The sequence below is a fragment of the Pan paniscus genome, chromosome 8 (assembly GCF_029289425.2).
Source record: "Pan paniscus chromosome 8, NHGRI_mPanPan1-v2.0_pri, whole genome shotgun sequence".
Classification (NCBI taxonomy): domain Eukaryota; kingdom Metazoa; phylum Chordata; class Mammalia; order Primates; family Hominidae; genus Pan; species Pan paniscus.
The window spans coordinates 22,989,432-23,014,837 of NC_073257.2; the positions used below are offsets into that span (position 1 = coordinate 22,989,432).

Genomic DNA, 25,406 nt, shown 5'->3' on the forward strand with positions numbered 1-25,406 from the left:
GTAATGCGAATGCTTCTGAGTTTCAACATTAAATATGATGCCCTTCATAAGTTCTAGCTGGATGACGTTAACTGTGTTAAGCAATGTTATTCTATCAACATTTAAGAAATTATGAGTTAGCTAAAAGTTTGTTTCGATAACTCTGTTCTAGGGACTAGAGATACAACTGTTAACTCACTGGAGGAAAGGTGCTCACCTCTTTCTTCCCTTTGAATGTGGCTGTTTCATCTATTCCCATTTTCCTAGTCTCTTCCTCAGGAGTTTCTTCTCCCTTCCAGGCTGCTACACAGATGTCACTTCCCCTTGGAAACCATCCCTCAAGCCTCATTTGGGAACATGCTTTGCCTTCACATCTCATGCTATGCTTTCCCTCTCCTTCTACTCATCATGCACTATGGCAATTGTCTGTTAACTTGTCTGTGTCCCCAGTAGTCTGAGAGCCACAGTAAGTCCTGTTGCCAGTTGTATCTCTGGTGACAAGGACAGTGCCTAACTGAAATTAACTGCTTCATATTGTCTTAATTCATTACTCAATTGCTTACTATGCCTTTTTATTTATTTTTAGGTCTGTAGTGGAGTGTTTGATTATATTTATTTATTTATTATTTATTTATTTATTTTCTTTATTGAGATGAAGTTTCATTCTTGTTGCCCAGGCTGGAGTGCAATGGCACAATCTCGGCTCACTGCAACCTCTACCTCCCAGGTTCAAGCAATTCTCCTGCCTCAAGCTCCCGAGTAGCTGGGATTACAGGCACCCACCACCACACCCGGCTAATTTTTGTATTTTTAGTAGAGATGGGGTTTTGCCATGTTGGCCAGGCTGATCTCAAACTCCTGACCTGAGATGATGCGCCTGCCTTGGCCTCCCAAAGTGCTGGGACTACAGACGTGAGCCACCGCGCCCGGCCACGTTTGATTATCTTTCAGGCTAAAATTATAATCACCTTGAGCTTTGATAAAAATTGGGTCCTTTTATGACCAAAATCAGACCCATTGTATGTAAAATATAAATGTGTGTGCCAAACATTGTTTACCATACCATTCTGGTACCTCTCTGTGAGAACGTAGAGAAATTCCTCTGTAATTTCTCATGTCAAAGAGCTATAATTCTCCTAAACAAGTGGTTTGTTTTCATCTTCTAGATATTTTGATGCATGCAGCTAATGATATTTTCTATTTCACATTGTTTGGGAAGCTATAGAACCAAAGCTTAGCTTACTTCTATCAACATTAGAGTATGATGTTGTATATTAATCTAATTCCTGCTTGTCTTCTGCTTTTATATTCTTATTTTTTCCCTCTTCCCCCAAAATTATATTTTCTATTGTCAAATCATGTTTCCCTGTACACTACCCTAAATCCTTTTGCCACCAAGCAAGGTAAAATATTTTCAGGGTAATATGTTATTGAAATAATCTCACCACTTCAATCTATTTTAAATGCTGCTGGAAGGTTTGTCTTTCAACAATATGTATAATGATGTCGTGCTTCTGCTTAAAATACCTTAGTGGCCTCCCATTGCTTCTAGGGTGAAACACAAATTCCTCAGGAAGCTGCACGTGAGTCTTCATGGCGCTTTTCTGAGTGCAGAATTGAAAAGTTCATTTAAGCACATCAAGTCTGCATTTTGACTAAACGACTTGGAAAATGAAACATTTTTTTATGATAATATACCGGCTTACCTTCTCATCAAAATTCTAGAGTGAAGCATTTTCTTTTCTTTTTAGTAGAGATGGGGTTTCACTATGTTGGCCAGGCTAGTCTCGAACTCCTGACCTCATGATCTGCGTGCCTCGGCCTCCCAAAGTGCTGGGATTACAGGCATGAGCCACCACACCCGGCTGCCTGAGTGAAGTATTTTCACAACAACAAGCTTGCAAAAATTTCGTTTTGTTTCTATTTTGTTTTTGTTTTTCCCGCAGTAGAGTATATTGAACTCTAGCAAAAAAAAGATAATGTTAGAAAGTTTATGTAATGTTGTGGAAAATGGAAGGAGAACAAGAGGGGGCCTAACAATATATTCTATCAACTGTTCAACTTTTATCTAAATGAACTGTATAACAAACTGGTATACAAGCCCCTGAATGGATAATAAAATTAACTCAGTGTCCAGGAAAACTGTACCCGCAATTCCCACGTTTGAAGTGGCTTTAAGTTAAATGAAAGTGGTAAATTGTTTCAGAAAAATATTGGAAGATTATTTTCAGGATTCAAATATAATCTCTCCCCACCTATCATCTCCTCTTGATTTTCTTTCTAGATCTAAAAGAGAGAAATTCAATAAATTCTGGTAAGTACAGAAAATCATGGTTTAGGGCCAAAACACTGCCCTAAAAAAGACTTTCTCACCAATGGCTTAAAAAGAAGTTCTGAGTTTTGGAATGAAATGCTACTTCTTTGCTAAAATGCCAAAATAGCAAGTCATTTAATTCTGCCTTACTAACAATATCTGAAAACAGAAGCTATGTCAATGAGCATTTTGCAGAGCATATGTGGGCTAGGAGGGCTACGCTTCCTTATAAATTGTTTGCTAAAGATTCAAATTTGAGAAAACTCAGAAGCAACTACTAAAAGTCAAATCCTGAAATGAGGAAAGAATATTGCCAGTTCAGACCAGTATTGACAGTTACGTAGGTCACCATTTGAAGTGATAACATACATGTACATGTGTCTGATTCCTGGAAAGTTTAAAGTACATTATAGTGTCATTTATATTCCTATACTTAGTGATCCAGCAAGCATTTACTCAGCCTATTTATTAGGTATGCCATTAAATCTCCTTTAAAATTATACGCATACATAGTCCCTGCGAAGTTGAATGCCACACATTGGTAAGAGATACTTATGTATTATGCACAGCTATGTATGTTGTCTTATCTATCATATCATGGTGTTCTCTATATAAAATAGAATGGTTTCTCTTATGAAATCTAAAATGCAATTGTATACATTACAAATAGATTGTCAACTCTTTTAAGATAGGAAGCGGGCAGTCAGTTTAGAATCCTTTACTACCTATGTAAAACCTAAATTAAACTACATGGCTGGGTAGGACCACAATAAGATCGTTAATAAGTCCTTATTATATTTAATTGTGTGGTGGTTAATGGCATGACATTTTGCCTTTCACAATTCACGTTTTCACCAGTGCTATCTGGCAACTGCCCCTACCATTACAATAAAAATCACTTTAGTAATAGCTTTCTACTAGTTAATTCCTACTGATATTTTCTACTCTATTCTGGCCAGATTATAAATATTTGAAATCTGTGCAGCATTTGATGCCCTGGTCTAGTCCAGATCATTTTTGCTTGAATTATTTGATCTCACTTTGTTCCACATTTCTTCTTACCTCTCAAGTCACTTAATCTCTCACCTGAGCTTCCTCTTTGCTGTTCCTGGGATTCTGCTCTATTTCTTGACGCTCTCTTGAAGAGCTCATTATTCTGTGGTTTCTGTTGTACTCCCATGACTCTGATCATCATTGCTTCTCCACTGATAATTCTCTGAATGCTGGACCCAAATATCCCATCTCCTCCACTTTGTCCAACAGAGTTCTCAGATGGATTTGTTACAAAGTGACCTCTTCATCACTCACTACTCCCAATCGCCAACCCCCTTCCCATCTCCCACAGGTAGTGTACTGCTCTCCACTTTGTTATTCAAGTGAGAAATCACCCCCTTCTCTGAGCGCTGAATGTCTTCCACTGATCCCATCTCATCACCCCTGTGCCGTCCTTTTCTCACCTCAATATTGCAATTCCTTGAGCTTTCATCTTTGCTTAAACGTTCTCAAAGTCAAATCTCTTATCAGCTGACTTGTAAGAAAACTTCGCTTATTTCCAATATGCACTTCCAAATTCTTGCATCCAATTTGGCCAGGTAGTGGGCGTGTCTGTAAAATGCTCTAGTTTTTACATGTCTCTCTAAGTCAGGGTTTTCTGTTTATACTTTCTGTGGCATGCCATGTTCTCGGTTTACATTCTGTATGTTTTCTGTGCCTTTTAGCAGAGCAGGGTGCACTTTTAGTTTAGAAATAGAAATTAATAAAATGCCATGAAACTTCAGGTATCACATAGACCCAGCATCAATGGTACAGGGACATTGATTCTCCGTGTGGGCCATTCGCACGTGAGCTACCTTGTATTTCGGAATTGAGTTCAGTTGAAAAACATAGTTCATCTGAGGTGTGTTTTCCTGTCTGTGTAAGAATACGACAGTAAGATGGAAATGGCCTGCTGAGGTCTAAGGCCTCCTCATGGTCTTTCTTCTATCTTAGGCCAAATATCAGTGTCTGTTTTGATCTCTTTGTGATCTAAATACCCAGATAATATCACCCACAATTCTATACCTACGTGGTCACAAAGAAATTATTGTGAACATCTCCTTAAAATCAAGAATTCTGTGTCTGTGTATGTTTTAAAAATCAAATTAGACTTTTCATAAACTTCAATTGATTCAATGATGAGGACGTGGTTCCAAACATGAGTAGAAGACCATTTTTATGGCAGCACTGAGAAAATACTTTCTGAATACTCAGATATAAAGGGGTTAATTAATTATGATAGCTAAGCGGTACAACATAAGCAAACAATTTTTCCAAATTCTATTAAAATGGAAAACTATACATTAGTTATTGTAGTCAATAAGACATCACAGCCACAACATATGATTTATTAGACAGTATGATACTGCCCAAAAGACAAAACAGTAAAATTACACTGAAGACAGTTGACTCAGAATGAGGAATACATTTATCAAAAAGTAATAATTTTAATATATGCAAGAAGTTTGAAAATGATATTTAATTATCAGTTATAACTGGAAAGACTAAGATGTATTGATTTGATACAGCTTTTAAAAAATGAATTAGCATTTCCCACCTCGATATTTTCTCTGAGCATGAAAATTTAAATAGCATATGACAATATGCCAATTCCAAGAAGTTCTTTAAAATATATCTCCAGGAAACTTGTTCAGTGTATTTCTGTAAAACACATCTCCATGGTGTGAAAGCCACCTAAATGTGTATCACTCCACAGAATGCCCTAACAATTTAGTGGGATATTTATTTTTGAAGTGGATTTTTTTTCCAGTATGGCTGTGAGATATGCAATATATTGCTTAATCTCTCCAGCACCAAGTAAAATTCTCTGAAATAATAGGTTAAATATCTAGTGGAATCACATGTCTCACACATTTGCTAAAACCTAGTTGACATTAGCCAAACAAAAATGTTCCTTCTCTTAAGTTTAATGTCAGGGTTATTTTATTTTAATTCAAATTAACATTCTCCCATAATCCCAGCACTTTGGGAAGCTGAGGTAGGAAGTTATCTTGCGACCAGTAGTTTGAGACCTGCCTGGGCAACACAGGCCCCTATCTCAACAAAAAATGAAATAAAGAATTAGCAAGCATGGTGGTGTTCACCTGTAGCCCCACCTTCTCAGAAGGCTTGAGCCCAGGATTTTGAGGCTGTAGTGAGCCATTATCATGTCACTACACTCTAGCCTGGGTAACAGAGTGAGACTCAGTCTCTTAAAAAATTAATATTTTTCTAACTGAACTCAATAAACATTGATGAACATAAAAGTATTATTTCTTCATTTAAAATAGACATTCAGAATATAAACCAGTATGTGCCACTCTGTATATTTTGATATTCCCTAACATGTTCTAAGTATGTTATGTTCAAAATTATACCAAAGTAACTAATATTGGCAAATTAGTCATATTCATAGTAAGATATTTTTTAAGTCATTACTTTATTTTCAGGTTTTTTTTTTTTTGTCTAGAACTAGTCTTAAAAGAGAAAGGATTGAAAGAATGCCACTTAATTGTAGAATGCTTCAGGAAAATAAAATCTCTCTTCAATTAAATCTTTTGAAATAATCTATGCATAGCACTTTCCAAGCCAAGGCATGGGTTGTTTCATTGCATCTTATGCTATGACAAAGTCCTATAATTAGCACATTGGTGTAATTTACCACTGTTTCATTAAAGCTGATTGCATAACTATTTGGGAAGTTAACATGGCTTCTTGAGTACTTGACCTGCCCTTTTTTTTTTCTATGCTACAGCTGTTAGTAGGAAGTGAGCAAAGGCATTCATTGCTGAACAGTAGTAGAGAAATAATCCTGGTAAAGGTTATAATACAAGACAAAGATGGAGTTTCACTCTGTGCATCCTCAGACCTTTCCATTTTTAATTGGTTTGGTTTTCTGATGAGACCTCAAATGACAGAACAAATATTTGACAGCTAAATTTTTACCAATTTAAAAAGTGAACTCATATTTATTTAAATTACATTTTTAATCATTTATCTTTTGAAAGTCTGATTTTTAAAAGTGAAATGCATTAAAGCAGTGTGTCCTTGAATTTAAGAGATTCTACAAGTTGTGCAGAAATGGTGAAATCCATTTAAATGGCTTGAGGTAGGGATAAGAGGTAAATAATAGTTTATTTTAAAAAGTAGATTAAGCACAATCATGTTATCAAGAGTAACTCTCTTCTGTGTCTTTGGCCACTGTTGAAGAACTGTGTACAATTATGTATTTTACTCCTTAGCAACCCACCCCCAGCTATGGGACATGACACATCAGTCAGCATGGTCCTCTCAAGTTAGGATAGTCGGATGATCAGAGAAAAATCCAGACTTGAATAGAAGCACCAATGCCATAAACCTTCATAAAAGCAGTGCTTCAGATCAAGAGGCAACTTTATAGATGTTCCCTACTACAACAGTCTTCCGATAGCTTTAATACTGAAGTAGTCGCTAACACACTCGTCTGAAAAGAGCATTTAGAAAAGAACAACAACACACACAAAAAAAAACCTTGTTGAAAATTCTGCACAAGCAATTTACATCCTGACAGAAGAAGGATGGGGTTTATTCTCTTTCGTAATTCCTCTGCTACACACTTGCAATACCCTGCACGTTAAGTATCAGGTTTTTGTTGCTAAAATTAAAGCGGTTTTCTATAGGAGACACCTTAGGTAAAATTGGCAATGGAGACCAAGTTTATTTCCATTATTTTTAGTTATTTGCACAATACATAAATACGAAAATAAATTTCTTGCATTTCGTTGTAGAGACTTTTTCATTTGAATATTTCATCCTTCCTAGAAGTTTCTGGGGTTGATGGGACCTTCATCCTAGGCCCTCTGTCCCTTAAACTCTTCTTAGTATGATGCACCTCCCTGTAGCCCTCCCACCATCCCCCAAAAAAGAAAGAATCAGAGCAGAAGTGGAAACCTTACTAATCTTGGTATTTCCATCTCTATATTCCCAGAAATTTCAGTGTTTAGGAATTAAAGGAAAAGACAGGAAGGAATGTGTTTTGGAGCAGGAGACAGGAAGAGTAAGAAATGCACAAGATGTCACTAAACTGTCATAGTAAAAATAGTATTAATAATTATAGATGTTTAGAAAAAGAAAAAAAATAACACCCCAAACAGAAATCAAACCCCAACATCATGTACTATGGTGTATCAATTAAAATGAATGGGAGTTACATGCAAATACCTCAAATAAAATACCTCAAATAAAAAATGTAGAATACCTTTCCACTGATGATTTTTAGTTGTCAGGACAAGTGAGACCCAAACAGCAGACAGAATGGTCCCAGCATGCTTGTTGCCTTTTTTTGTTTGCACAGTGGCTGTCAGTTCCAGCCTTGCAGGTAGTGGAACCCAGCCGGAAGAAGGGGCGGGACCCAGCATTGCAGCCTGAACTGAGAGCAAATTTAAATTACTGAGCCTTTTTTTTCCTTTTTTTATTTTTCTACTCTGCGACAAACTGAAAAGATTCCAGCACGCTAATTTAACCACCCTGCTTCTTCTTTGCCTTTTTTTTTTTTTTTTTTGATTTTTTTTTTTCTCCCTGCTTCTAGGATAATTAAAAGAGAAACCTGTAAAAGGCAACATTCCTGTGAGCGAGTTGGTGCTGCAACGTGCTGGTAAGAAAACGAGTTTAATTTTTTTCATCTTTTTTTTTTTTTTTTTTTTTTTTTTGCTTTTTCTTTTTTTAAAGAGCTGAAGGCTTTGTCTGTCTAATGCAGTCATAAGCGTGGCTTCCCTGCCGTGAGGGGTTAGCGTATAATGAAAAGGTGTAATAGCCTGATGTACGACCTTCGCGTCATACTTATAATGGTTAATAACAGCATTCCTGTCTACCCCGATGATGCTTCTCTCTGCAAATGGACTATTTGCCCAGTTGCAACAGGGCTAAGATTGTCGCACTATGACAATGAGTTGTTGATTGTTTGGAGTTGCGGTGTCCTGTCAGAAAGATTTCTTGACTTTCTCCAAGTTACTCCCTTCCAGGGATGTTACGGGTTTTAATAGGTACCTTGCAGACCATAACGAGTTTGCTGTTTACTCATCAAACAGGAAGTGCAATGATGAAACTTTTTTTTTAAGGAATCCTAATTGTCTTAGACTTCCTTAGTTCAGATAATGAAACAGACTAAAGTGAGTGCTCAGTAAAGTCATTTTAATCCCTTTCATCTGTAACTAGTCAGGAGTTCATTAGCCAACTAAGAAGAACCTACATCATTTGCAGACCTTGTATTTGAGATGCTAACTTTGTTCCTCAAAAGGACAAATTTTTATTCAACCCAATTAAATTCAACAAGTATTTCTGTGTATACTCTGCCTGGAACGGCTGCTGAGAATGTGCTTGCCTGTTACTCTGTTGTGGGGGAATAACTGAAATTAGATAGTGTAAATTTTCAGCAACCAGATTTTCTTACTACCTTTAGCACTGACCAGATCACTTAAGACATTTCAGAATGTGTGACCGTTGGCTGTAAGATAAAGTTCTCAAGGTTACATATCCTACAATCAACGAACTTCTGTTCTTTTTCTGCATGTAACTTTTGCTCATGTGAAAAATGCAACTCTGGCTAGTATATTTTACATCACATCTTAATGTTATAAAGAAGAAAAAAACATAGACATCTCTTTTTCTGTACATTAAACATGTCATTTGAAAATATACCCATGTGTCAAACCTTGAGCTTATCCATATTTTAGCCTCAGAAGCAGGAAGACACACGGAGAGGTTTAGGCTTGTCAATGAGTCTGCTTGGATTTGGGTCAAGAAACTTAGGAACTACAATTTCTCTGTTTGTTTGGTTGTTTGTTCCCTTTAAAAGCACGTGTGAAACAGCAAGGAATATATTTTGCTGTCGCCCCATTGTTCTTTGTAAACTGGTGTAGTTTTTATTTTTTTATTTTTTGTCCTTTGGTTTTGAATAGATAACTAGAAATGTAATGGGGAGGTTGTCAAAAACAGAATGTAGTTACCAAATGTCCATTAAAACCTTTTTCTAAAAAAAAAGAAAAAAAAAACTCCTATGGATTTTGAAGGTTGTATGCTATTTGCATCTTATAGAGAATGTGGCATTCCATACGCTGGTAACATTTGGTCTCGGGTCTCTGTAGCTATTCTATCTAATTGTGTCACTCTACATTTAACAGCTCTGAACCATGCCGCCCCTGGGTCCTCACCGGTGCCCCCAGAGCGCTTGAAATGTCTAAAAAGACCTTAGAACATTACAAAGTGTCAATTGTTAGAATAATTTCTGCCTCTTTACAACAAGAGAAAATGCTGTGGATTTAATAGTTCATTTTTAAAGTCTGTTCTTATCCACCAGTAACTGTCTATTAGCAACATTTCAGTTATAATTGGAATAAATTGTTGCCCAGTAACAAGCAACTAACTCCTTAGCGACTTTCCATAGAATCAGTGACTAGAAATAGCTACAAAGAGCTAAATGCAAGTCAAACCATAGTACTTGTCTTTTTTTTTATTATGGAAAAAAAATCATTTCTTTATAATTTTACCATTCTATTCTCAAATTTTCAAATTGAGGTGCCTCTTCTTTGTAATTTTCTAATTGACCAAAATCCCGTACGTGAAAAATAAAGGCCAATAGATCTTTGAAAATTTTTCCTTCTGGCTTAAAATAAGAAAGGATAAGCACAACCTCTCAGACTCTGAGTGTTAACAAGATTCTGAGCTAGCAACACCATTAAATGTGAAGAACTGCCATCATCTTTTGCAGAACGCAATGTAAAATTATGGGTTTCACTGTAGGACTCTGTCATTTGAACTAGTAATCAGTCCATAACACTATAGATTGCTACAGTTAAAATGATGCTTTCCCCCATTAACAAAACATTGAATAACACTGAAATTATGTTAGTTAGATTTTACCCTATTTTTTCCAATAGAGAGTCAGGAATAGCCCCAAATCCTTTTACCTAAGGATACGTAATATCAGTTTGTCTTTTCTTCTTCCCTCACTGAAGTGCTGTGACATTACAGGCTCAACAGAAAAATTTCTTAACAATAGTTCTGCATTTGCCATGAGCTCTTGCGGCATTTGGGAAGGATTTTCACCTTCTACTTGCACAGGTGTTGAAATAGAAAATACCTTCTGACGAGAATACACATTGTTATTTTACACACAGACATATGGACAAAAATATATATAATGCCAGAATAAACATTAAAGGCAACATGAAAGTATATGGATTGCTCCCTGAAAATACGACATTTGACATTTGCTCAATTTATTATAAATGTTCACTGAGGATCAACTATGTGACAGGAAGTATATCAGAATCTTCAGGAAACAAGAAAAACGAAAAAGCCATGTCTTGGTCATCAGGGGAATTACAATGTAGTAAGAAATGCAGCAGGTAGACTAGAAAATGTAATTTGATTAATTAGTTTATGATGACCTTAGCATTGTATCAGGCTATTGGGATCAAGAAAAGTTGTAATTTTATTTCTGAGTGTCTGGAGCTGACATAATGTTTGCTTCTCTCATTTGCTTCAATTCTTCACCTATAGCCACACATGTTTTCTATTTCCTGTGTTTTTTGAAAAAATTCTTATGGATGTAAGTAGTCTTAACAGCTGTAATTTTTGTGTGTTTTTACTGTAAAATAAAAATGGGCAGGAAGCGTTGAATGGGGTGTCAGGAGGTATCAAGTCTCATTTCTCATCACCCACTGCCTTTGTCATTCATAATCTACTTAGTCCGCTGTCCTCCTCATCTTTACAAAGAGGAAATGACCCCATCCAACACTATAATTCTTTTATTCCATCCTAGTGGAAGATGGGTAACTTGTAAGGAAAAGAGATGGTTATGGCGGGCTTGTCCACCTGTGGTTTAAACAAATTACAAGACAATTACCAGCTAACAAGCTCTAAGTCTTAACCTCTGTGTTCGTGTTGAATCAATGTGTGGTTATACCTGCCCCATGATTTTATACCTTCTGTTTTCTTCATTATCATGTTAATGCCCCCAAGACTGTAGAGGAAAATTGCAACAGAATAGTGAGTGTATGTTGAGAATGCTGTTCTAGCATCTGTTCAAATGCTTCTTACATGTGATCCAAGAAAAAAGAATGTCTTTCTCCTGAAACAACGTTGCATAATCTGATATTTCTATGTACCTTTTAAAGTACCGCTTGAGCAATCTGATGAGCTTTCATTGATTTATACACCTGTGAAGCCACAACAATCAAGCTGCAGAGAGTTTCCATTCATACAAAAGTTTCTTGTGTCACTTTGACTCTTGCCTCCACATCTGGCCTTCAGACAGGCCTTCAGATTTGTATTCTGTCACTATAGATTAATTTACATTTTATAAAATGTCATATAAATGGAATTATGCAGTATGGATTTTATGTCTGGCTTTTTCATTTTGCGTACTGACTTTCAGATTCATACATACTGTTGCATACATCAGTAGATTTTTTATTGCTGAGTAGTATTTCACTATATAAATAAGCAATAGTTTGTTCATCTGTTCACCTGTGGATGAACATTTGGGTACTTTCCATTTGGGAACTGTTATAAGTAAAGAGAGTTTCCATTCATACAAAAGTTTCTTGTGTCACTTTGACTCTTGCCTCCACATCTGGCCTTCAGACAGGCCTTCAGATTTGTATTCTGTCACTATAGATTAATTTACATTTTATAAAATGTCATATAAATGGAATTATGCAGTATGGATTTTATGTCTGGCTTTTTCATTTTGCGTACTGACTTTCAGATTCATACATACTGTTGCATACATCAGTAGATTTTTTATTGCTGAGTAGTATTTCACTATATAAATAAGCAATAGTTTGTTCATCTGTTCACCTGTGGATGAACATTTGGGTACTTTCCATTTGGGAACTGTTATAAGTAAAGCTGTATGAATATTCATGTGCAAGCCTTAATGTAGGCATAGGTGTTTCTCTCAGGTAAACAGCTAGAATTGAAAAGGCTGGATCATATGGTAGAGATATGTTGAAATGTATAAGAAAAAACCCAGCAGTTTTCCAAAGTGGCTGTAACATTTGATACTTTCTCCCGCAATGTTGGAGAATTCCAGTTGCTGGGTATCTTTGCCAACATTATGTGTATTGCCAGTCTTTTCAGTGTTAGCCATTCCAATGGGTATGTAGTATTAACTCGCTGTGGTTTTAATAAACCTTCCCTGAAATTGAATAATGTGGGGCATCTTTTCATGAACACATTGGCTTATGGTAAAGTATCTGTTCTAATATTTTGTCCAATTTTTATTGGGCTCCATGTGTCATCTTAATATTGAGTTGTAGGAGTTATTTTTTCTCCTGGATAGACATATCTTTTCAGACGAGTGTATGGAATACATTTCCTCCCAGTATGTGACTTTCCTATTATTTTTAATGGTGTCTTTTCAAAGCACAATATATTTTCATTTGAATTAATCCAAATTACCAGTATACCACCAATATACCAACATACCACAATATACCAATATACCACTTATAATATACTAGCATAAAAATTTATTTCATGGTTCATACTTTTCTGTGTGGACAAAGTGGAAATGCTAAGATTTTTCTCCTAAGTGCTTCTCTATAAATTTTATAATTTCAGTGTTCACACACAGTTATATCATGCATTTTGAGCTAATGTTTATGTTTAGTATGAAATAAAAACCAAGGTTCAATTTTTTTGTCATATGGAGAGCCAGTTGCTTCAGCACCATTACTAAAAAGACTATTCTTTACCCCCACTTAATTACCTTAGTTTATTTGTCAAAAATCACTTGACAGTAGGTGTGGTTGTCATTTTCTGGGATCTGTACCATGGATTTATACATTTATTCTTTCACTAATTCCACATTGTATTGATAAGCTTTATAGTAAGTCTTGGAAAAAGATACTGTATATTCTCCAACTTTCTCTTTTTAAAAATTGCTTTGGCTCTTCTAAGTTCTCATTTTGATATAAATTTTAGAATTTGCTTGTAAATATTTACCCCAGTAAAACTTCTGGTGAAATTTTTATTAGAATTGCATCGAATATAAATTCAACTTGTAAAATTGACATTTTAACTCTATCGAGTCCTCCATCCATAAACAATTTTTCAGTTGTTCCTCATTTATGTAGTTGTTCTTTAATTTCTTTAAGCAATGGATTGTAGTTTCTGGTACACAGGTATTTCACTATTGTTGTGAAATTTTTCCTAAATATTCAAGGGGACTTCAAGAAGGTCATGGAAAAACGGAATTAAAAGTTAAAAATAAAAAATGTAAACTTTATTTCTCAACATAAGCACCATCAAGGTCAAGAGACTTTTATAAGCAATGATACCAGCCACTTAGGTTATCTCTAAAGAACTGTGAATCCTGAGAATTTAACTTATGAGAAGGCAACATGTTTTACACTATTAACTGAAGAAAAAATGGTGTCCTTTAAATAATTTTTAGGATTAGAAAACAAAAAGGCAGAAAGAGACAAATCAGGAATGCAAGGCAGATGCCTAATGACTTTCCATTGAAACTCTTGCAAAATTTTCCTTGTTTGAGAGGAATGAGGAGGAGCATTGTTTTGGTGAAGGACTCTATGATAAAGCTTTGATAAAAAAGTGTTCTCAAAACACTCTTATACAATAAACAGATACTATCTTTCTTTGGCCCCCCACAAAGTCAACAAGCAAAATGGCTTGAGCATCCCCATAAAACTGTTGCCATGACCTTTGCTCTTGAGTGGTCTGCTTTTGCTTTAATTGGACCACTTTCACCTCTTGGTAGCCATTGCTTTGGTTGTACTTTGTCTTCACGATCATACTGGTAAAGCCATGTTCCATCTCCTGTTACAATTCCTCAAAGAAATGCTTCAGAATCTTCATCCTACTTGTTTAAAAATTCTATTGAAAGCACTGCTCTTGATTGCTGTTGATCTGGATACAATGGTTTTGGCACCCATTGAGTGGAAAGTTTGCTCAACTTTAATTTCTTAGTCAGAATTGTGTAAGGTGAACCATTCAAGATGTCTATGGTGTTGGTTATTGCTCCTGCTGTGAATTGTTGGGCCTCTTCAACTAGGGCGTGAACAAGAAAAATGTTTTCCTCACAAATTGATGTGGACCATCTGCTGCTGTGGGTTTCATCCTCAACACTGTTCTCATCCCTCCTTTAAACAAGTTATCCATTTGTAAATTGTGAGTTTATGTGGGTAACTATCCCCATAAACTTTACATAAAGCATCAGTGATCTCATTCTTCCACCCAAGCTTCATTCTAAATTTGATGTTTGTTCTTTCTTCAGTTTTCATGGAATTCATGTTGCTCTAGTAGGGGCTCTTTTCAAACTCATCTTGTATCCTTCATATGCCTCAAACTAGATCCTCTTCAGACGTTTTATAAAAAGTTAGTATGAATTTATTACAGTGCAAAAAAAAATGGAAATCCATGCATAATTTTTTCATAATATGCATTTTTCATGAACACTTTGAAGACCCCTTGCATAACGTTTTAGTGTCTTAATAAGTGAAATTTTTTTCCAAGTGCTTGTGGCTATAATATACAAATATTATTGATGTTTGTTTACTGACCTCTTATACTGCTATCTTAACAAATTTCCATGTTATCGTGCATATTTTAAAATTCTTATTAGGATTTTCTAAATACACCATCAACTTTTTGATCAAAACGCTTCATTCTTTCCAACTGTATGTCTTTTATCCTTTTTCTTAGCTGTCTGAAATATCTAGGACTTCAAGTGAAATGTTAAGTAGAGATAATGAAAGTGAACATCCTTGACATGTTCCCAGTCTTAAGGGAAACACATTTAGTCTCTCACTGTAGAGAATGAGGTATTTTTATGCAGAGACTTTACCACATAAAGGAGGTGAAGTCCCCTTCTATGCCTGGTTTGCTGAGAGTTTTCGTAGTGAAAGAGCATTGTCCTTCTATGCACTGAGGATCTGATTTGCTAATACTTTTATTAAGAATTTGGTGTCTTTTTTCATGAAGGATACCGGTTGTCACCTTGCCTTCTTGTAATGTCTTTGGTGCGGCATTGGAGTAATACTAGTGTCATAAAATTGGTTGGGAAGTATTCCTTCCTTCTCTGTTTTATGCAATATTTTGTGTAGAATTGGTAATTTTTTTTCTTCCTTAACTGTGTGATGGAATTTACCAGTAAGCTATCTGTGCCTGGCCTTTTCCTTGTGGGGAGACTTTTAATTAAATATTCAATTTTATTAGTAGATACAGGGTTACTTAAATTTTTCATTTTTCCTTATACTAGTTTTGGTCATTTATATTATTCAGAGAACTTGTATAATTCATCTGAGTAATCCCAAGTACAGGTTGAGCATCCCTAATCTGAAAATCTGAAATCCAAAATGCTCTGAAATTCAAAACTTCTTGAGCACCCAACATGATGCTCAAAGAAAATGCTCATTGGAGAATTTTGGATTTCAGATTTTAAGATTAGGGATTCTGAACTAGTACATAGGAATAATGCAAACATTGTATTCCAAAATCTTTTAGAAATCAAAAATCCCAAACCCTTCTGGTCTCAAGCATTTTAGATAAGGGATACTCAACCTTCATGGCCATAAAATATTCATATTCTCTTATCCCCTGATTATTACAGGATCTCTAGTAGTATCTCTACCGTCATCCTTAGCATTAATAGTTTGTGTCTTCTACCCCTTTTTTTTTTAAATGAGTTTATTAGTTTTACACTTCTGCCATAAAAAATTGCCAAAATCTTAGTGGCTTAAACTATACAAGTTTCTTCTTTTTGAGTTCTGTAGATCAGAAGTCTGATACAGATCTCACTAGACAAAAATCAAAGTGTCAGCAGGCCTGTAGTTCTTTCAGAAGACACTAGAGAAGGATCCATTTTCTCAGGGTTGTAGAACTCAGATCCCTGTTTCTTGGCTGCTTATCAGCTGAGGGTCATTCTCACCTTCTGGAAGTCACACATATCCCATGACCTGTAGACTTCCTCCTCAATCTTCAAAGGCAGGAATACTGAGTCAAATACTTCTTACACTTCAAATTTCCCTTCTTCATTCTTCTACCTCCTACCTTTAATTCAACTGCGAAAGGTTCTCCACTTTTAAGGCCCCATGTGATGATACTGGACCTGCCCAAATACTCCAGAATAATCTCCCTATCTCAAAGTCCATGCCACTAATCACATCTGCAAAGTTTCTTTTGCCATCTAGTATTGCATATTTAAAGATTTCAGGGATTAAAGCATGGACAGCTTTGGGAATCCATTCTTCTACCTTCTGTGGTAGAAACCTATATAATTAATTTAGTCCTTTTCTCTTTTTCTAATATGTACCTTTAAAGTTATAAATTTCCACCCAACCACCACTTTAGCTTTATCTCTAAATTTTATTTCATTTTAGTGTCTAATTTCTTTTGAAATTGCTTTTTTTCATTGATTTTTGAGAAGAGTATTATTTAATTCCCAGATACTTAGGGCCATTCTAGATGTTTCATTATTGCTGATTTTTAATTTAATCGCATTTATCAGAGAATATGCCCAATAATCAATAATATATTTTGATTTATGTCCCAACATATGGCTTATCTTGATGAAAACTCCAGATGTACATAAAAAGAATGAGTATTCCACAGTTATCTGATGTAATATTCTATTTCCATTTAGGTTGGTACTGTCCTTATGATCCATTTTCCTACTGTTTTTTTTTGTTTTGTTTTGTTTTGAGGGCGGATCATATCTGTTCTATCAGTCACTGAGAGTGGTATAAAATCTTTATTATTAAATATTTGTCTATTTCTCCCCCTAAGTTCTCTCAGATTTTGTTCCAAGTATTTTGAAGCTCTGTTATTAGGTGTGTATACATTTATAATTGTTACATTATACTGCTGTGTTGACCATTTTTTATTATAAAGTATCCCTCTTTTCATGAATAGAATATTGTAGATTACAATATTCATTTTAAACTTAACCCAATGTACTCAGAGTTAATGCCATTAACATTCCAAAAGTATATTTCCATTTACTTTCTGGCTTTTGAGCTATATATATAATAATATTTGTCATTTGTATCTACAATATAAACACAAATAAGTTGTTTTTGCTTTAAACAATCATTTCTCTTTTAAAGAATTTAAGAGAAAAAAATATGTTGATATAGCCTGTATATAAAAGATGTTTATATACATCTTTTTCATTACTTGGAATGCTATCCTCCTGGTAATAAATTTTCTCACTTTATATTTATCTAAAAATGTTTTGATTTCATCTTCCTTTTTTGGATAGCTTCACTAAGCATAGAATTAATTATTGACCAATTGTTTAAATGTGTAGTCATTTGCTTTGTCATTCCAATATTATCCAGGCTCCATAATTTCTTAGGAGAGTTAGTAGTCAATCAAAGCCTTCTTCTCCTGTAATTAATGTGTGTGTTTTCTCTAGCTGAATTCAAGATTTTTTTTTTCTTTGGCTTTCAGCAGTTTAATTACAATGTGCTTACGAATAGTTTTCTTTGTTTTAGTTCTGTTTGATGTTCATTAAGTTTTCTGAATCTGAATTAAATGTTCTATGCCAAATTTGGGGGAAATTCTGTAACTATTTTTTTCAAAATATTTTCATGCTTGTTTCTTGGGAATTGCAGTTGCATATTGGATAGCCTGAGTGATACTCTTCCACAAGCCTCTCAGGCTCTGTTATTTTTCTATCAATGTGTATCCTCTTTATTCTTCAAATTGGGTAATTTGTATTGATTTATCTTCAAGTTTACTCATACTTTACTCTGCCATCTCTGATCTGCTGAGTTTCTCTGGTAAATTATTAAAATTTATCAAATTTTTTAGTTCTCAAATTTATAATTTTTCTATAAATTTAATTCTCTGGAGGTTCTCTTTTTACTGATTACATATTACTTTTTTAAATTATTTGAACATACTTAAAATTGCTGCTATTAAGGTTTTGTCTGCTAAATCCAACATCTGTGACCATTGTGAGTCAGTTTCTATTTATTGTTTGCTCCTGTATATGGCCCATACTTTCCTGTTTCTCTGAATGTCTAGTAATTTTGGGTTGTAAACTAGACATTGAAGGTAATCCATTGTCATGACAATGAATTCTGTAATCATCTGAGAATTCTTGCTCTGTTATTACAGTATTTAATTAATTTGCCTGGACATTAATGCAATGTTTGTTTTCTTGTTGGTGTGCAGCTACTAATATATCTGTTCTGTTCATATAGCTCACAAATGCTGCTTTTATTAGTCTGGCCTCCTGGAGGTTTCCCCTAGGCCCATGTAGTTTGGCAACTTAGAATTTAGGCAAAGAGTTTACTCCTATTTTGGGGTTCTCCCTTTCTATGGGTTCTTCTATGAATTTTCTTCTATATCCAGATGCTATGGACATATTTGCAGGATCTCATTTCTGACACTGCGAACTCCTGAAGCTTCAGCTTTGTGCTGCCTGATGTTATGAGTACTGTTGTGGATTGAATTGTGCCTCCCCTCAAAAAATACATTGAAGTCATAATTTCCATTGTCTAACAATGTGAGCTTATTTGAAAATAAGTTCATTGCTGATGTAGTTAGTTAAGATGAAATCATACAGGAGTAAGCTGGGCCCCTAATCCAATCAGACTGGTGTTTTAAAGATGATAGCCATGTGAAGACAGAGACAGGGAGATGCGTTGTGAAAGTGAAGGCAGAGACCAGAGTTACATGCCACTGCAAGCCAAGGAAAGACAAAGATTTCCACGAAACCACCAATATCTAGGAAAAGGTAAGAATTTCTTTACAGCCTTCAGAAGGAATGAGCCCTACTAACCTGCTTATTTTGAACTTCTGGCCTGTAGAACTGCGATGTGATATATTTGTTGTTTTAAGCCACCCAATTTGTGGTACTTTTTTCAACAGCCCTAGGAAACTAATACAAGTACTATTGTTACATATACCCTTAGCAGGTTTTTTGTGAAGACAGTCACGCCTTTTAAATAGTCTGGGATTTAAGAATGTAAAATTAAATCCTGATGAGAATGATACAAGCTTAATGTGTTCTTGGGATGTTTGGTTGTTCTTGCTATTTTCGTTGAGTCATTTGTTTCATGTAATGGTTATGCCTATGGTTAACCATCATATTTACTATGCAGATCAAAGGAAATAATTATTCAGTCATTGAAAGAAAAAGTGAGGCTTAATTGTACTAAATTATTGGTCCAGAGTCACACACTAAGCCCTTGGAAGAACTGGGAAAAAGAGAATCATGTCATTTTCCACTCCTAGTTTGTCCTCTAAACTATATCTGAGCTATTGACTATTAAATATCTGATATTTAACACTGATTCTTAACAGTGAAAAAGTTCAACATCTAAATGGGAAGGGTTTGAATTCAGACAAACCAGGGATTATATTTCAGAAACAAACTACTACTTGTGTCCTGTTCTTATTTTTATAACAGTGCTATTTCCTATAGGTGGTCAAGGAAGCCCTCCCTCAGAAAGGTAACAATTAAATTCTAGAGTAATGTGAGGAAAGAAGTCCTCGGATATTCAGGGAAATAGTATCCAAGGGCAAAAGGAAACAACATATAAAATAGTACCATAGGCCAGGAGCAGTGGCTCATACTTGTAATCCCAGTTCTTAAGGAGGCAGAGGCAGGATCATAGCTTGAGCCCAGGAGTTCAAGACCTGACTGGGCAATATAGCGAGATCCCATTCTCCACAAAAAGGGGGGAAAAAGACAAAATAATACCATAACAAAAACAAGCTTAACAGAGTAAGTTAGCATGGTGGGAGGAGAGTAACAATGTGAATGGTAGAAAAAGAGAAGTCACCCCATCTGAGCAGAAGTTGACAAACTGTAAAAAGCCAAAAAGTTAAACATAGTAGGCTTTGCAGACCATAATGTCTATGGATCAACAATTCTGTGTTTTAGTGTGAATGAAAGCAGCAATACACAATCTATAAATGAGTAAATGTGACAGTTTTGCAATAAAACTTATTTATGCACACTGAAATTTGAATTCAATATAATTTTTGTGTGACAACCGTGTAAAATTGGAAAAATGATTCCTAACCTGCAGGCCATACAGAAAAGGTCATTAGTCACCCCCTGCTGTGGGGGTTATTAGTACAAAGGATAAAATTCTCTGCAGGAGAGGAAGTCACCAGTAAGGGTTTGAACTGAAGACTTTTTGTTTTTAAAGGATTGCTGTGACTGTTCTACGGAGAGTAGACTGTACTCTCTCTACATGTGGCAGCAAGGGGAACAGTCAGGTGAGTCTTATCAGATGCGATGAGGTCAGGACTAAGACATTAGTTGTGGAAATAATGGGAAGAGGACAGACTTAGGGCATACTTTAGTAGTAGATCTGAAGGGTTCACTGGTGAATTAGGAATGATGTTCTTAACACAGAGGTCAATAGGATAAGGCTTTCTTTGGAAAAGATGGAGAGCAGGTAGAATGAGAAGATGCCAAGTTCAGAATGTCCAAAGGAGTATTCCAAGGAACATTTCAGGAATTGTTTTTCTTGGAAAAGATTCGTATAAGCCATATGTGGAACAATTCCCTACTTTTATATTTCTAGAGCACTTTTTTTGTGTACACATTTGATGATGTCCAGGTACATTACCCTGTACGTCTCTGATTCTGGGAGGGCAGTTATTACATCCTCACTCAAAATGAAGCAGATAGATGGAAAGAGATTACAGAATTTTCTCAGTAGCATTTCAGTGGGTTCCTGATGGTCTAGTCTTACATCCCATGTCCCCTGAAACTTTGACCCAGGACCCTTTCTAACACACTAATCTGCCCATGTCTCACTCATATGGAAGGAGATATGTAAAACTGGTGAAGGTACTGACTTACCAACATTGCAATTATTGGCAGAATTGTTTGAGCACCTGTGCTTGGCCACTCAAAAAAAAAAAAAAAGTAATTTCCTACTTCCAGATCAAGTTTTCAGGGTAGCATCATTATTTGGGAAGACAGGGATATTCAATTATATAATTTGAGGGCCTCTTTCTGGAACACAAATATAATCAATCCATCAGTAGAAGGATGAAGAACATGTCATGCAGTAATTAAAATATTTTCCCCCAATTGTGCTCAATATACGTTGTCCTCATAGGTAATTTGAGGCTAAGAAGTGCTTCTAGTTACTTGTTAACACTTTGCTCAGGACTTCTCTGTATTTTTTTATGCATAAAAGGCTTAACTTTTAAATAATGAACCCTTAAACTCTCAATTGTGAGCAATTAAGATCATGGAGTGCATTTTTCTTTGAGTGGGCAGACATTTTCTTCCTTTTATTATTTTCTGTACTCCGCTTTTAAGCTGTTTAGCTCTTTCTTTTGTAATGGTTGTTGACAATACCTTTTCATTTTGTATACCATCGCTTCTGAGTCACTTTGGCACCTGGTTTTGCTAAAGTTAACTGGAGGCTGCTGCTTTCCACCACAGAGACTGCTGGGTTTTTGTTCTCTTGAATACACATTCCAAGGCAAAGAGTTGGTTAGCACGGCTTAGTTAGGAGTAATTGACAGATATTCTGGTAAATTTCCTCAAACTCAAGAACATTCTGGGCAAATACCATATAATTTCAACGCGTTTCAGTGTAATGCCATTTGTGTTTATAAGGAAAGATTATTTATCATTTTATATCTCTTTCTGATTTAACTTTAGTCATACAGTTCTGCCCCTCTGTGTCATCCCAAGTAGGTTCAGTCACATGGTGTGAATTATTCAACATTATGTTTACTATCAAGAAGGTATTTGAGAGCTAAGTTTGATGCAGAGGCAAAGGGCTACTTGAATTTCAAGGCTGTATTTTATTACCAAGCTGAGAATGGTAACAGTATTATGATGTCTATTCACATCTGCTGGGAAAGGGGATTTGATCCAAAAATCAGGAAGGGAGGTATCAAAGTAATGCCATCTGGCTGGGACCCTAACATCTGTATTTGGATGGTAGCTATGCCCTTTTCCTACTCCCCAATATCTTTAACCCAAAGATTTTTATGGTAAGTTAAAATCTGCACTAAATATACTTGTTGGCATGCAAGTTTTAAAAAAGAAAAGCATCAAATGCCCTAACAGATATCCAACTTCTTGGTGGGAAAATATAAATTTATTTCTTATGGCATTTTCTGAATATAAGATATTTTTAAAATGAGAACCTTTGCATATTCTTCAATCATACCTTTTTTTATTTTTCAAAACTATGATTTTTCTATATTCCTTGTGTTCTTTCTCACAGAGTTAGCAAACTATCAGTGTTGGCCCCATTCTGGCCTTTAATGTTTAGCTTCAAGGAAGTTAACTGTTCTTCATTTTGTGAATGGTTCATTTGGTGACTAATACTGTTTTAAAAAGTGATCCTTTGGTAAGTCAGGTATTATAAGGACCGACAATGTAATTGAAATTATTCTTATGTAAAAAAAATTCCAGAAATGTAGGTAACTTAAAGATATTATTTCTTTATTTCTATCACAGCCAACTCAGATATCTGTACAAATGCAGAAGGAGACAGATAATTCAAACTAGTTAACCTACACATCATTTCTGTTGTTCTTCAAAATGGACAAATATATCATCAATCAAACCATGAGGCTGAGAAAGGTGACCAGTCCACGTTCTTAGCCTGGCTTCTGATTAGAAGTTTCAGCTACGTTTCTGCAGCTCATTCCATAAGATGGGCTTGGGGAGAGGCATACATTTATCATATTTTTCAATTAAGGTTATTGGAAAGAATGGAGAACTGAGAATACAATTCTGCCCACTCCAATACTGGCGCTGCCTTTGATTCAGAGAGTTTTTGCATGACAGCAAAAATACAATGGGTGGGCCTAGAAGTGTTTCATCTCTCTGGTTTGCCCAAGTCATAGTCACAGCTAAGTAGGTAGAGAAAATAGAAACATCTGGTGGGCATTCAGTCGTCCAGAATTTTGAAGCTAATCCCCTCTTAATTATAAACCTCATCAATCACATTTGCATCCTCACCCTGTCTTAGCTTTTTGACTGAGCAGTTTTCTAGGCCGAGTGCTGTTATGACCTAATACCCCTAAAAAGTAAATAGGATTAAGAGCTCGACAGACTGTTTTTATATGACCCTTGAGCTAAGAATGATTTCACATTTTTAAGAGGGAAGAAAGGAAGGAAGGGAGGAAAATAGAGAAAGATGAGATAAAAACTATATGTGGCCTGCAACACCAAAAAAAAAAAAGTCATCATCTGGCCCTTTATAAAAAGAATTGGCCAATTCATAAATGACATAGAAACTGGTGTTTAAAACAATGTGGCATAGGAATCTTTTCATTCCTGATGTTCCCCAAGGAAAATGGATCCCTCATATAATGGGGCAGTTTATTATTTCTGTCCTCAGAATATCTGTAATACAATTTAATGCTCTAGATATGAGATTATCCCTGAGGTTGTTTTGAGTCTCACTTCTTACTGTTGAGTCATTGACAAGCATCAGTTAAAAACGTGGCCAGACACCAGATTCCATATAAAAAGTTTTCTTACATACCCTTCCAGGAAAAAAGTTAGCCATCAGATTTGCTATCTTTTGTCTGAGAAAAATTAGGTTATGTGGCACAAAAATTGACTGTCAGCAGCTAAGCCAAGACTTGAATGGGAAAAACCATAGACTCCAATGCTATTTAGTTCTCAATTACATTACGAGTTTCCACCCACTGAAGGCTGGAATCTGGCCAATGAAAAGCTTTATTTATTTGCTGAAGCTCACAACCCCAGTTAGGTATTTTTATCATTAAGTATATTACACATTTTGGATATTTGATTTGTGCCGATTGATATTCAAACAAACATGTACCAGAAAATTCCTGTTTCCAAAGGAAGAAGCTAATGTACACGTTCCTCTTGATAGCATCTGATGCAGTTAGAGCATTATTACATTTAATTTTGTTTTGGAGAAAAAAATCAGTAATACATGATAAAACTCTCTCTAAATGTGCCTAAATCTAAAAATACAGTTATATAGTCATTAGAGGAAAATGATGTTTTGGTTGTATTTGGACTCACCATGTATTTGGACTCACTCATAGTATATGAGATCGCCCTAGATAAATTATTAAATCAGAATGACAGATGAAGCTACCCATGCAGGGATTGTGATGGTAAGAAGTCAGAAACTCATGACACACTTGAATGGGTCTTTATTTGGCCCCAGACATTTTTGGAAGCAGACCTCCATCATTTCTGGCTGGGACAGTTTCAGTTTTAAAAGCATTCACAGCAAAGTGTAAATCACTGGAAGCAAAAATTTCTGGTTTAGGAGCAATAATAAGTAAAAGCACAAAGAGTAGGTTAAATTAATTGGTTTGGTTTGGTATGGCTTGGTAAAATTGGAAAGACTTCTAAATCTTTGATTTGTTCATGCTTCAATGTGCCCATCCCCACTCTTCTCCTGGCATTATCTGGCTGACAGGTCGCTTGTCTGCTCTGATTTTTTTACATTGCTTCCTTTTTCTTCAAGCAAGGACTGCCTCTTAGAATCTGAGATAGATGGAGAATAAAGAAGTATTCTCTTTCTCCATCTTCTCATCTTTATTAGAGATGGTTCATCTAAACTAATTATTTTTGTTGTTTTTTGAGATGGAGTCTTGCTCTGTCACCCAGGCTGGAGTGCAGTGGCACAATCTCAGGTCACTGCAACCTCTGACTCTCAGATTCAAGTGATTCTCCTGCCTCAGCCTCCTGAGTAACTGGGACTACAGCCATACACCACCGTGCCCGGATAATTTTTGTATTTTTAGTAGAGACAGGGTTTCACCATGTTGGCCAGGATGGTCTCGACCTCCTGACCTCGTGATCCACCTACTTCGACCTCCCAAAGTGCTGGGATTACAGGCGTGAGCCACCACACCTGGCCCATCTAGACTAATTTTCAAACTACACAGAAGTTATGATGGAAACGAGATAAGTATCGTGATGGTAAGGAGATAAGTATCATGATGGTTTCATCACCTTTTCTATAATTCTCACCAATGAAATCAGGCAAAGAGCTCTGTTTTTTCTAAGGTAGGGTCTGATTGAAAGCTGTGATTAAGAATACGAGCTCTGGAACCACACAGACCTCAGTTTAGG

General features: G+C 35.7%; 1 protein-coding gene and 1 long non-coding RNA gene across 2 annotated transcripts in view; one reads left to right on the forward strand and one right to left on the reverse strand.

The window, feature by feature from the left end:
* Positions 1-7,719, reverse strand: part of LOC103783194 (uncharacterized) — a 45,762-nt gene extending 38,043 nt beyond the window's left edge. The window contains exon 1 of the long non-coding RNA XR_608746.4: positions 7,566-7,719. This is a non-coding gene — a long non-coding RNA (uncharacterized LOC103783194). The remainder of the gene's footprint in view (positions 1-7,565) is intronic.
* Positions 7,720-7,876: 157 nt separating this feature from the next.
* CELF2 (CUGBP Elav-like family member 2) overlaps positions 7,877-25,406 on the forward strand; it is an 867,789-nt gene continuing 850,259 nt past the window's right edge. The window contains exon 1 of the mRNA XM_055092397.1: positions 7,877-7,961. The gene's annotated coding sequence lies outside the window, so the exon portion shown is untranslated. The remainder of the gene's footprint in view (positions 7,962-25,406) is intronic.